Below are 14,524 nucleotides of genomic sequence, written 5' to 3'. Positions count from 1 at the left end.
GATCTCTTTGATCTGCTTAGTTCAAAAGTAACTGATGAGGTGAAAAAGTAAGAAGCCAAGCAGCAGTTTTTCTGGAGAGTTTAGAGGAGATGCAGGAAGATGAGAGACAGACAGGACAGGAAAATAGTTTAATAAAAACAAGAAAACTAAGCAAAGTGTTTGAAAGTAAAATGTTGGTAGATTTATCTCCACTACATGTTTTTACCTGTATAAAGCAATAAGTTATACACATGTAATATTTATATATTTGATACAATTCAGATCACCTTCAAAACTCAGCCACACACCCAGGGCCGTTTCAAGGCATTTTGGTGGCCAGGGCAAAACACCCCCCCATCACTGGGTTCCCCCAGAAGCCTCTGTGTAATTCCTACCCTGTCCAGGAGTGTTAGTTATGCAGTTTTTACAAAAACACCTCAGACATTACTGACATGTTCTAATATTTTCAGACGAAAAACAAAATTGTCTGCCATGCTGTCTCATCCGTTTCATTTCTAAACTCACAAAAATATAAGCAAAATATTTACATATGAATTGTTTTAGAGCCTTTTTGTTGTCAGAATCTGATATTAATTTTAGCTCTTCGCCTGGGACAAAGAAGGGCCCTAACGTGGTTTGTGTGATTTTGCCATAGTGTGACGTAGGGCTGGGCAATGAATCGAAAATGTATCGTTATCAAAATTTCTGATTCTTATCGAGATAATTTTTCCCATGTCAATAAATTTGATATTAAAAAAAAGAAAAGATGTGTGTAGGTTAGCAATGTTCATGTCCCTTTAAGAAGCTGTACCACCTTGAGTCACGTAAAAATGTGACTCAACGTGATACATGTGAGAGCCCCATCTAGTGAACTTTTGTTTCTGCACATACCTGTAGTTATGGTCCATTTATTGTTATCGAGGTTAAATCCTCAATATATCGTGATATTAATTTTAGGCCATATTGCCCAGCCCTAGTGTGACGTCATCGATAGGCACAGATCTCCTGTCCTCTTTTTTGGAAATGGAAATACGGTCACCCTAGCAGAACTCCTTCAGGCTTGTGGTATTTGTGAAGATGAAACATCATGTTGCAGTGCAAACAGAGGCAGTGGAAGAGTCGTGTTGCTGTTAGCTAATCAGAGGCCAGATATATCATGAATAATAATGAGTAAAGCCTGGGGCACACCAGAGGCGGACGTGATGAAAGCCGTCATTTTAAATAGAAGCCATTATAGTTAATGAGATTGGGCACACGAGGAGCGACGCATCCCAGAAGCGCTGCAGCGAGGTGCTGAAGTTAGGCGCCAATTCCATCTCAAGCGCCATTTGAGTGTCATTTCGACACGAAACGGCTTTATGGCACAAACCCAGCCCCAGTTTTGATAACTTTAAAGTACTATTGACCTTAAAATATTTAAATAAATAGCATACTTACCCCTTTTTAATTAATTAGAATCTCACAAAACACGGTGGCAAGTCTGATCACGTATAAACAATAAAGTCACTTCCCGCTTCTTGATCTCAAGTCCCATGTGATGTTGTGACTATCGCGTGACTTTCCAAAAATCGCTCAGCGGCGCGTCCTGTGTGATCAATTGACTTCTCAAAATCTCGGGCTCGACGCGGCACATCCACCTACGGTGTGCCCCAGGCTTACGACTCCAAATCCTGCCATTTTCTGCTCCCTTCTGCTAATTTCTACTTCCTGAAACAGGAGCACCAGAGCTTTTTTCAACTCACATTAATTTATACTAGAGACCGCCATAAATGGATTGAAAACACGAGTGAACGAGAGCTTTTATGGGTATTTGTGCTGAATTTGCACTGTTGGCATTTTGTTGTGTAAATAAGCCAAATGAAAGACTAAGGCGTAGCCATGACGATCTCTCTGAATTCAAAAACCTGAGGCCTGGAGGTCAGGGAAGGCATGACAGAGATTCAGACTTTTATTTTTTCCTTCAGCTAGATACAGAGAAACCTAATCCTTCTCCAAGAGCCGGACAAGCTCTGGATCAAGAGGAAGCATCATCGCCTGAAGCTACACCTTAAAAGACAAACACACACCAACCGGTCCCAAAAGAAGGATTTACAGTCGACACTGGTGAGCGGTCACATAATTTAAACTCTTTCTTCTTGCTCAGTGGCCTGATTATTGTCTGTTTTTGTTTGACGGATGAGTCACATCCAATCATTTTCTAAGCACAGACCCCCAGGTCAATGAACACACCATTAACTCACCTCCTCTCATGCCTCTAATGACTCATTGGACTTCTCCTCACTCACTGAGTACTTATTGACAAATCAAGGACAAAGGTAAGTTGTCTCTCCCACAGCTGTAAAAACATCCAGGCTCTGAAACTTCCTCCCTTACGGCATTTAGAAGAAAAGCCATTTTCAAACTTTTAGACTCTCTTAATTGACTTTTTAGGGAGAAAGACAAAATCTTTAACCTTAACAAAATAATCAAAGTGAGGGATAAGAAGTACACAGACTTGATAAAAACTTCTTTTTATAAATCATTTGTCTTAGTTTCATGTCTTTTAGGGTTCTCTCTCCCATTTGACTATATAAAAAGAACATATTTTAAATGGTTCATCACTTTTACTCTCAAACTGTTCAAGAAAAAATGGTTTTGGCTACTATGAGGCAGAGTTCTTCAAAAAAGACACAGGTTATGAACATTTCTAAATAATTGAAAGCATGTAACTACACCACTTATGAGGTAATACCTGAAAAATATACCGACAGTTTTACATCACCAGTTGCTGTTTTCTCATAACCTTTGTTAAATCAATCTAAGCAAATTCTGTTAAATTTTGGAGCAGTTAAAAACAAAAGTACAAGCAAAATTTTCTCTTGATTGTTTTCTTCATGCACAGATGAAAACAAAAATTGCTGCAGCTGATCGGTAATAAAACCAGGGAGCCGTCGTCGTTTTTGATTTTTAAAACTGAACTGTGGATTTCTCTGAAGAGTTTATTTTTAAGGGGTAGTATGAATCATTTTAAGTGGGAATCTGTTGAAAGAATTACCATTAATAACTTTCCTGTGTTAGCTCTTTAAACAGCTTCAGTTTGGTGAAATAAAGATTAGCACTGATTTGATAGATACTTATGTTACTTATATTGCGTGTATTACTATGTGTATGTACGCATGTTTAAATAAAGACAAAGATGAGCTAACATAGATCCTGGTAAATAGTGTACATGGCTAGAATGTTATTTTATGCAAAGGCTAATTTATAACCTATATAATCTCCATAATTTTAGATTTCTCATTTCATTCTGAAAGACTTATAAAGTTTAAGTAAGAAGTGCTACATTTGCTAGCTCTGAAGCTAATTCCTGCTGTAGGCAAGCCTGTCAATTATGTTTTGTGAATGAATAGTAGTTTAAAAGTTCTTAAATAGTATTCACACAAAAAAGCTGAAATATTTGAGATTAAGTTGACTTCACACAAATGAATAAATTTTGTAACTGGTCTAAAATTCTGCTCGAAAATAATCTCTCTTTCTAATCTAATCTATCTTTCTTTCCATACAACAGATAAAATGTTTTGTGTTTGTTATGTTTAACAGAAAATATCCCTTTATTTACAACAAATCAAAAGTGCACATAAATGAAACTACAGAACTGCCTTAAAGCTGTTGTGGCAAATCTGCAAACAAGTTAGGTTTTGAACACAAACATGGTCACAAGTAGGGTTGGGCATCGAGAATCGAGCATCGATTGGAACCGGTTCCAACTGTTCATTTTTCCCGGAATCGCTCAACATTTTTTATTTCGATTCCTAGAATGCCGACAGAAGAGGAATCCACGGCCGATCTCTGTGAAAAATAAATGTGATCTGCAAATTGTGATCAAGGCTTTTCAGAGCTGATCACACCAGCTGTCTGTCTGCAACACGAGTCCCCCCTCCCCCCACCTGGCACGCAGCGGCCAAATATAAACAAACGTGTCTGTCGAACTTTTACTCTGTGATGTAAACTTTAACTCCTGCAGCGTAGAGGAAACTTGTTAAAAGACGTCAACACGGTGGATTCAATAGAAGCTTTAAAGAACAAACTCTGGACGGTGTGAGGTGAGTTTGTCTCACTGCAGAAATAAAAACACACACGAAGCGTCAGCAGTCAGACGCGTGAGCATCAGAAGGCTGAACAATATCCTGTAGAATAATTAAAGTCATCATGCTAGAGCAACTTCTCTGAGGTGGACCACACCAGCTTCTGCCACAATAAATAATAATATTAATAATAAATAACATTTTAATTTCCTTTTTGAACAATTTCTGTTGAGAGTTTTAATGTTTAAAATCTGTTAGATTGTTACTGACAGCAGCTACATTTAAGTTTCACTTTCTGTTCTGACTGAATGCTGCTGCAGCATGGAGGTGTAGTTCTCAGTCATCCTGGACATGATCATCCTGAGAGGTTTAGCTGAAAACAGCTGGACGTTTCTGGATATGTTGGAGACAATTAGCCTCTCATCCCAGAGGCTTCTTCAAGACTTTGGTTGTGGTCAGAAACAAACCAACACATTCTCACTCCCAGTGCGTCAAAAACAAACGCTTGGTCAGCCACCCTCCACGTCAGACCCCTGACGCCAAAAGTGCCCTTGTTCGTTACTTATGTGCGAAAAGGGGTTTTTCCCTTATTTGACTGCAGATCCCAATGCAGCGTTACACTGACGCGATGGGATGTCTGCAGCCAGGGCACCAAACAAGCTCATTGTACCTCACCTCAACCTTATCCTCTTATTTAACCTTATCCTCTTATTTAACCTTCCCCTCACCCCTATCCTAACCTTAACCATCTTGCTAGCGAACACGTTAGTGATGTGTCGATCGCTCTAAAAGCCGGCTCTATGAAGTGAACGGCGGGAGCCGCCTCGTCATTGATCGAGTTTGGACCGAGCCAACGCGAGGGGGAGGTTTCAACTGCCACGGTGGAGGTTAAAAGTAGAGGGTATTTGTAACCTCCCCCTCGCCAGATGGTATGTTCCAACGTTCCCCTTGGGCGGCACATATGAAAATTCACAGTCAGAATGCAGGGGAAACAAACGCTTGATCACAGTGAGAGTAACGTTTTAGGTAGCAAGAGGGTTAAGGTTAGTATGAGGGAGAGGGGAAGGTTATAAATAGTGAAACGTTAAGGTTTAGTTGCGGTTAAATGAGCTGGTTCGGTGCGGTTAAATGAGCTGGTTGGGTGCCGCATCAGCGGATATCTAATCACGTCGGTTTTACGCTGCATTGGGATCTGCAGTTACAAAAGGGAAAAAACCCTTTTCGCACATAAGTAACAAAAAAGGGCACTTTTGGCGTCTGGGGTCTAACGTGGAGGGTGGCTGACCAAGTGTTTGTTTTTGACGCGCTGGGAGTGAGAATGTGTTGAACAAACGCACTGTTCGTGCTGCAAGTCTTTTTCTTTTTTCTCCAAAACATGTCTTTGTCTAAATGAAGGTGATGTTGTTGTTCACTGAACTAAAATTCATTTTGAAGTTAAAATAATTTCATCAAGTAGGACCTGTGGTTAGCTGGCTCATGTAAAGCAGGGGTGTCAAACATGCGGCCCGCGGGCCGGATCCGGCCCGCAAGCGGGTTAAATCCGGCCCGCGAGGTTGTGTAAACTTTATTTTCATACTTTACGACGTAGAGTGAAAATAAACTTATCTTTGTGAGCAAGTTTTCTCTGTAGTGAGTATAAATAAAACAAAGCTGCGCTCAAGGCTCACACAAGAACTTGAATCACATCCTGAAGTTGGCCGCCACTCAGGATGTGACTTCTGATATTGATGTGCTGGTGAAAGCTAAAAGATGTTAAGTAAAATGAGTCAAATATACTTTAAGTATTGCATGAAACTGATCTTGCCATGTGATCTGTAAGCTCTTTGAATCACTAAGGAATGTTTTTTTTTTGTTGATTTTTTATTTTTATTTTTTCAAATTTTCAAGTACACTTCAGGTGTTGTACTTGTACTATTTTGGATACGCTGTCCTCAGGCTCCAGCCTTGCTTTATATTGATTGTATTAAAACAAAGAAAACAATCTGAAGTTTTTTTTTTATTTACCGGTCCGGCCCACTTGGGACTAGATTTCCCTCAATGTGGCCCCTGAGCTAAAATGAGTTTGACACCCCTGATGTAAAGCATGTCATGTCTTCAAAGAATCGGAATCGGGAATCAATAGGAACCAGAATCGAAACGGGGAATTGGAATCGGAATCGTTCTAAATCAAACGATGCCCAACCCTAGTCACAAGAACCACTTAAAAAATTTTTTTTGTTTCACCTCCTCGACATATTTATATTTTGTTAGAACATTGTTAGAGACATGAAAAAAATGTTTTAAGCTAATTTCTTTCCCAAACTTGTTATAGTTTTAATTATCCCATGTTGAGCTAAATTACTTCCTTGCTTGCTCACTTTGCACAAATCCATACTGATATAACAGATATACGTCGTCGTCGTCTTCCTCCGCTTATCCGTATAACAGATATACATTTAACAAATCATTTTCTTTTATAACATTTTCTTTCATTACTTCCTAAAAGAAGAAACTATATCATAAAACTCATAAACAGACCCAGTTCTTATGCTACTAACCATAAGAAGAAAATAGATCATGTTTAAGTGAGTCGCCCTTCCCTCCCTGGTGATTCATTTGTCCTAAACACTGTTATAGACCAACACGTACGGTAAAAATTTTAAAGTCTTACTAACACTTCTAAACAAGCTGAAGCAACTCTGCACATACTGATGTGGTTACACAATCATGAGCCAGACTAAAACCTGAGTACTGTTTCCCTCCCAGTCACGGAGGTGAGGTCAGAGCCCTTTGGGGACAAATCCCAACCTGATGGGTCACAAGATCAAAACACCCGTATGATTATACACGTGATCAAAAGGTTCTGGTTCGTCTAGACTGAGGAGAGCCCGCCAGCTCGACTGATAGGTGAGCAGAGATGAGGTTAAGCTATTATCAGTGCAGACATTACCCTTTCCCAGTTGAACTTGCCTTCTTAAGTGCAGACCTGGAGTATTTGCTAACTCTCATTTTAGAGGGCAAATGTCTGAGTCATGCACGGCAGACTTGATTATTTTTTGGTCATTTTGTTCTTAATTTTGTTTTAATTGTCATGTTTTAAGTTTTATTTTTTATCTAATTTCTTATTCTCTTCCTTGGTGGATGATGGTGAACAGTCTTTGGATCTTGTCGTACCTCACTGCTGTTTAACATCTATCCTACATGTCCTCAGTTCACCCCACCTAGAGTTTGAACTACTCTTATCACCACCTCTTTACGCTCATTTACTCAGCTCTATCTACTTGCCCATCCACCCCTGAATGGATACTTTCTCCCAGCTGTCTGTTCTCTGCCAGACCTTTATTATATATTTTTTGATTCAGAATTCAAGGCGTGACGTTTAGCTTGTGCCTCCAAAATTCACCACCATGTTTGGCTTATTTTCAGCTGCTGGTTTTGTAAAAAGTTGGCATTAATGTTCTTGCCCACGTCTTTGCTCATCAACACAAAATATGACGTTCAGAAAAACATGCAACATGAAAGCTGAGTGAAATGTGCTTTACTGTCTTTGCCTAAATAAACTTCACAAAGATCCCAAAGGATGCAAACTGAACTAATACTGTAGCCATAAGCTGCAGAAAATAATAAATGTAATTATGAAATATTATTATGTGCATTATCAGAACTGACTGGACTGCAACTCATGGTGACTTATTATGTTCTAAATAACGTAACATAAGCGGTGCATAAAGCAGTAGATGCATTTTCTCCAAGACTTCAGCGGCACGTCCCTTCTTACGTTGCGGATACATGCTTTTAATCACGTGTATGCGTGTTTATCATGGCTGCCTTGTGTACCTTGTGTTTGATCTTTGCGTTGTTTGTGTGCGTCTTCTGAAGTTAACGCAACTCAGTAGCTACAAAACTGCTGCTTTTATTTTGTCTCGATCTCCAAATAAACCAGTTGCTGGTCTCTTCTACTGTCACCCTGTTTGTTTTGTTTGTACCATCGACACACACACACACACACACACACACACACACACACACACATTAATATATATATATATATATATATATATATATATATATATATATATATATATATATATATATATATATATATGGACAATGGGTTTCCATAGCTCCAATAATAAGTTTTTGAGGTGAAATGGGAGGTGGCCACCACCGCAATTTTGGCCGTGTCACAGGTTCCGTCAAGCCCAGACAATTCCACAAAAGGGAAGAGAGGTGGAGCTGAGGATGGGACTGCAAGGCTGGGATCAAATGACGGCACCCGGTCGAACTGAAGCTACTGTAGCTACAAGCTAACCTGAAGCTAACCTGAAGCTAACCTAAAGCTAACGCGGAGGTGGGAGCTAAGCTAATGGAGGTAGCTACCTAGCTACAACCAGGAGTTAACTGTGCACAACACCAGAGCTTCTGAGTCAGAGATACGCCGGGCTGACCACTGGGTAAAACTGGGTGGAACACAGAGGTTTCTCGAGAACTCCACTAGCCGGCAGCCGCAGAGCAGACAAGCGCTGCTGCGATCAGAGATGCGCCGAGCCGCAGGGAGGGGACCATACCAATAGTCGGAACCCAGCTCCACCAACATGTTATATTTCAACCCATTTTCTAAAATGCAGCGTTATGTTAAATGCACTGGGTTTTACCCTATTACATTTAAATTTCATGGTTAAACAGCACATGTAAAAATCTAAGCTCAGCTAGCGCAAGAGCAGCAGTGACCTAAAATACATAAATAGCATTTTACTTACCGAAAAAATGAAGTGGAGACTTCTTGGACACTCTGTTAGTGCAATTAATACCACAGCAAGTCATTTTGTCTAACAGTTGCACAAATAATATCCAAAAAAGAACGCACCAACGGCACAACTACTGGTCTAAATTGAGAGACTAAAAATCGCGGAACAGTTTTCAGGCGAGACCGAGGCTCAGGCTGAGGCCTTTCCCCGGAGCTAGCTCTGTGGTCACGTGGGTCTGATGCTCATTATTTAGTCAGAATTTTAGGCTTCTAATACACTTAACAGAAGAGTGACAAAAAAATTCGCCCCCCTCAGAGTTGTCATGAGTGTAAACTAGATCTGTTAAACCTAAAACATGTTTTGGAACCAGGCTGTAAACATGTTTATTTCTGCTGTGAATTTGGTATTTTTAACATGGGAGTCAATGAGGATTTGCTCGCTTCTGACACCAGCCCCCAGTGGATGAGGGTGGAACTGCAATTTATTTCATTTCTGCATTGGCTTAACTTTCAGAACTGAATTGTGGGGGCTTGCTTGTACCCTACAAAGCCGGCACTTTATCCAGTCTGAGTTCTGCACAGCGCCCCTATGGAGTTCCTCCAGTAATACGCACAACGCAGCAGCACTGTTGTAGCCTGGCAAGCCAGACTACTTTGCAAAGCAAGAATTTGGTCTAGTTCACTAGGCTAGCACTGTTGCAGTATATGCCTGCTATCTGTGACAACTTGCTGTTATAAAGCAAATACATTCCCAGCCCCATCGGGAGTATTTCAGACGCACATTCCATGAAGCTGGTCCCGTGAGGCCACAAAAACCACTGAAAAACTGCTAGATCACGCGTGATTTCCCCAGTTCACGCAACAACAAGCAAGGAGGAAGATAGCAGCATGTATCCAAATGTGTCTGTGGTTTATTTTCTGGTCTTTTCACCTCAGCCAGAGAAGTTTCACCAGTAATGACAAAATTTCCTTTTTACTAGACAGGCAACTGGAAATCTGCATGTGCCTTTTAGTTTGAAAGTTGCTGCATTTATTCCACTACTCCCGTGTTTAGCTCGTCTGGCCTGATCTGAACTGCTGAGCTTGATGCTTTCTGGAAGCATAGTGTGTAAAAATACACCTGATGCATAAAATTTAGCAGACACACGACTGGGAAACATTCAATACACACTGCTTTGCGGCCGGTAGAAACACAACCATCAACTATAACAGAGGTTATTAGCTGATTATATTCTGCAGATGTTAACGCTTACATGTCCGGTGGAAAACTGGGGTTAATGATGCTACTGATATAAAAAATGTATTTTGTTATGTTTTACTAATATTTTAAACCATGATATATGATGTATTAGTGATTTTCCCGTTGAGCCCTCATACATACAGCTTCACACTTGTTAAGTAATATTCTAAATGAGGCTAATTTCATGCTGCATAAATGGAATGCAGCCCTGATTGGTACACTTTGGCTCTCCCTTTTCAGTCATGTTAAAATGTCTGCCATGAAACAAGCCTGTTATCGTCTCATCTTGCTATTCAAAAATATACTTGATTGAATTGAACTATCGTACTCAATGCTGTTTATTTGGTTCTGGAAGTGCCGGAGAGCCCGGTTCACTTCCCACATCGTTTTTCACAGCCGTCTCACTCTTGTTCTTCATTTTTGCATCGAAATATATCAAGTTTAGAATACAAAAGCCTGATTAAGGCTCATATTAGTGTGCATGTTGAAATTTGCTTCTAACAATACAAACGGTTCAAGTCACGTTTTTTTTCTTTTAAGTTGAACAGAAATTGTGCACATCAAAATAAAATTTTTGGTTTGATGCCATGTCTTACATCATCAAAAGGAAGTTGTACTTGAATCTATGCCTGATACTAATGGTACACTCTCTCTGGACAAAATATGTCAGATGGATTTCACTCTAGGAGAAAGCTGGCACTTTAAGGCTGAAATTGGGTCCTTTGGCTAGCAGCAGTCACCTCTGAAGCTTTCACACAGTGGAAATGTCACCTGTCACACACAGTTATTGTCTGCAAGCAGTGTGAGAAAGCATCAGCTCAGTTTGACCCTGTGGGTTTGTGCTTCAGCTGTCCTGCACCACGACCGCCACAAGATTTGTAACAAAAAAAGGCGACCTGGCACGGCCAAAGCGTCTCAATTTAATGATTTTTGTTTAAACCATGAATGAGCAGATTGTATCAGGTCACCTCCTATTAGGGCGCAGCAAAGGACTAGTTCAAATGCAAATAGTGACAAAAACTTGGCTTCATGTAGTGAGCAGCTGTTGCCTGAAGTCAAGGCACAGCAAAGAATGCGAAAATAAAGTTTTATATATCAAAGCGTTGGGGATTCTTTCTACTTTACTGCAAGTTTCTGGAAAGACCAGACTCCTAAACCACTGACTTTTCACTGCATAACTTCAAAGTTACCGTCCAGAGATACGCCGAGCTTCTAGCAACCTCTGAAAAAAGTTCTTACTTTAAAAATTCCCTGCATGACAGCGGCAAATGTAGAGAACAGCTAATTTATTTCTTTTTGATGGTCATTTGTGTGTGTGTGTGTGTGTGTGTGTGGTGGTGGTGGTGGTGGCGGGTGGGGGGTGGGGTGGGCATCTTTCAATAACGTATTCAAATGCTGTCAAAACACAACAGGAGAACGAGGCATGAGGAGGAGAGTGACTCAGGAAGAAACAAAAGGAAGAAAATCTAAATGATGAGTGAGGAACGAGAGAAGAACTCAGCGAGAAAATAAAAAAGGTTGTGCTTAAAAGATGAAGAAAAGTGGTCCGTGGCCTTCATCAAAGAATGTGGGGTTAAAAACTTCATAAAAAAAACTTTAGCTAAAAATTTTTTTTAAAAATGTTCCTCTTTAGAAGTGAATCAGTTTTGCAGGAAGACCATACATCCATTTTCATCCGCTTATCCGGAGTCGGGTCGCGGGGGCAGTAGCCTTAAGCCTGATTCATGCTTCTCCGTCAGCTCCAACAGGGAGAGACACGCACGCACGGATGGAGACATTTTGACCTCATACTTCTCCGTCTCCTGGGGAGCGTTGCAAAGCAATTCCCTGCCAGGACAACAGAGGGCGTAGTGCTGTTCTGTGGTATCCTGTCACGTATCTGGATCTGGTCCAAGATAGTGTGTTTATATTGTGTTTTTTTGTATATAAAAGACTTTTTAACATGGACAAATGTGTCTCTCATTCTCCTCCACGTCTTCATTTGGCTCGCCACCTTTAAACCCACGTTTCCTGTCATTTCCGTCCACAAATAAAATGCCTGCTGCGCATCTTTTCACTCCTCCAGTCACAGGGGAATTAAACATTCATATTTTTAGAGTTTTTTCGCGAGGTATTCTTCAAGCTTCTCCGTGTCTGCCGCTAGTTATTCTCGGCTCTCTTATGTTTTTGAGGGCGCAATGGCGGCAGTGTAGAGGACAGCGGTGCCCTGACCAATCACAAGCTTGCGTTCTCCGTCTCAACGGACGGATGTTTAGAAAAGAGAGCTTGACTCCGTACGTCCTTGCGGGCCTGCTGAGGAGCCCCGCAAGGACGGAAAATGGCATTGCGTGTCTCCGCACTGACGCAGAAGCATGAATTAGGCTGAAGTCAAGAGGCCCAGACTTCCCTCTCCCCAGCCACTTGGGCCAGCTCTTCCGGGGGAATTCTAAGGCGTTCCCTGGCCAGGTGAGAGACATATTCCCTCCAGCGTATCGTGGGTCTCCCTTCAGGCCTCTTCTCGCTTGGACGTACCCAGAAGACCTTTCCAGGGAGGCATCCAGGAGGCATCCTAACCAGATGCCCGAGCCACCTCAACTGCCTCCTCTCGACGTGGAGGAGCAGCGAATCTACTCCAAGCCCCTCCCAGATGACCGAGCTTTTCACCCTATCTCTAAGGGAGAGCCCAGCCACTCTGCGGAGAAAACTCATTTCGACCTCTCATTCTTTTGGTCACTACCCAAAACTCATGACCATATCTGAGGGTAGGAACGTAGATTGACTGGAAAATCGAGAGCTTTGCCTTCTGGTTCAGCTCTCTCAGCAGACACAGCACCAATCCGCCTATCGACACTACCATGAGCCAACTAATACAAAAATAATCACAAAGAATATTATTACTTACAAGTCCAGTGGCAACAAAGCCAGGTCACCATCAGTCCATGATTTTGTAGCCTCTTTTAGCTCCTGCAAACTAGTGTAGGCCACGCCGTTGTTCGCCCTTTTGCCTCCAAAGACGTTACTCTCTTACTTTTACTTCCAGGCTCCACCACAATGCCAACAGAAAAACCTAACTTCTTTTCTTCTTATTATTGAAGATTAGTAAAACTGAAATTGCTAACTGCTAGCATTACAGCTAACAGCCATTAAGCAGGTAAAGAGCTCCCCCTATAGAGCACCTAACTGCTCCACAAAACTGTTAAGTGCTCTATCTGGTTAGCAGAGGGCTGCAGAGTGGTTTCAAATACGAAACTGGTCAAGTTTCTTACTCAACAATCACTAAGATCAGTGTTAAAGCCCTAGCTTAAAGTAAAAAATATATATATGTATATATATATATCCTGTTACTTTAACAAATGAGAACATCTAGTATACCCCCCCCCCCCCAACCTCTACCCTGCCTTTATTACCCCAAGAGTCACACAGACACAACATGGTAACTGCTGACTTCCCAGCATGCCCTACTCACATTCCTGACCTCCTTCTGTCACTCTTCCATTTGACTCACCCCTTGTAGTCTTTATCAACATCACCCCCGCACTTCTTCCCTGTTCAGTTCTTTGACTACAAGCTAATCACTCAAAATGATTTGAGAGTGACTGACAGGAATCATTAGAACAGCTCAAAAGAAGATTGGATCTGTTGAACTGTTAGCAGCCACTGACATTACAGAGAGTGAATAAATCTTCAGTCAAACACAGTCCTGTTCAGGTTTCAGCTCAGAGTGTGAGAAGAGAGAGCACCAACAGGACATGAAAGTTGGTGCCCTGCGGAGTTGGGAATCTGGTGAGAAGTCCAAAAGGAGTGATAAGAGCCAGCAGATATCAGCACAGTGGGAGGGTGACAGAAATCGTGTATCTCATATTCGAACAGGTCCGCATTTATAGATGGAATAATAAACTCTGTACAAGGTCAAGACAGAGTTAAAGTGTTAGCTCAGATCTTTAAGAGTAGGTGTCTCTGAAAAGGTTATGAATAATAATTATCTTAAAAAGTTAGCTTACTTCTGACCTGATTGATGAGCTAACGGGTATGCCGAGCATTTGCAATCCATTATGGAACCGCAGGGATTTTATTTTAGAAACCTTCACATTAGCATTTAATTGGCCTTTCCTGGGTGTTTACATAACATTATACTGTTACTAATTGCTGTAATTAGAGATAGAGCTAGTTAGTTGTAGCACTTCCTGGTTTGAGTGCATGCTAGTAGAAATTTCATGATAATTACAGAGAAATGTAAAAAATATGGTAAAAATGGCCTGTATTGTAAATGGCACCCTATAGGGTTCTACAACCCCCCAAGGTGCTTTACAACAACCAGTCATTCACCAACACACGCACGCGCATTAGTGGTGGTGAGCTACAACGTTGCAACAGCTGCTCTTGGGCACACTGACAGAGGCGAGGCTACTGAGCACTGGTACTGCTGGTCTCTCCGACCACCACTAACAGGCTAGGTGGGTTAAGTGTCTCGACAGATGGGGCTCGAACTTGTAACCCTCCAGGTTAAGGGGCAGGTACTTATGACCTCTGTCACAA

The 14,524-nt window shown here is 41.4% G+C and overlaps 1 protein-coding gene across 11 annotated transcripts in view; it reads right to left on the bottom strand.

Moving 5' to 3' along the window:
- si:ch211-285f17.1 (sickle tail protein homolog) overlaps nt 1–14,524 on the bottom strand; it is a 129,285-nt gene that overhangs the window by 112,729 nt on the left and 2,032 nt on the right. The window lies entirely within an intron of this gene.

Source organism: Nothobranchius furzeri, chromosome 7, assembly GCF_043380555.1.
Source record: "Nothobranchius furzeri strain GRZ-AD chromosome 7, NfurGRZ-RIMD1, whole genome shotgun sequence".
Taxonomy (NCBI): Eukaryota; Metazoa; Chordata; class Actinopteri; order Cyprinodontiformes; family Nothobranchiidae; genus Nothobranchius; species Nothobranchius furzeri.
This window is presented reverse-complemented; position numbering and strand designations above follow the sequence as displayed.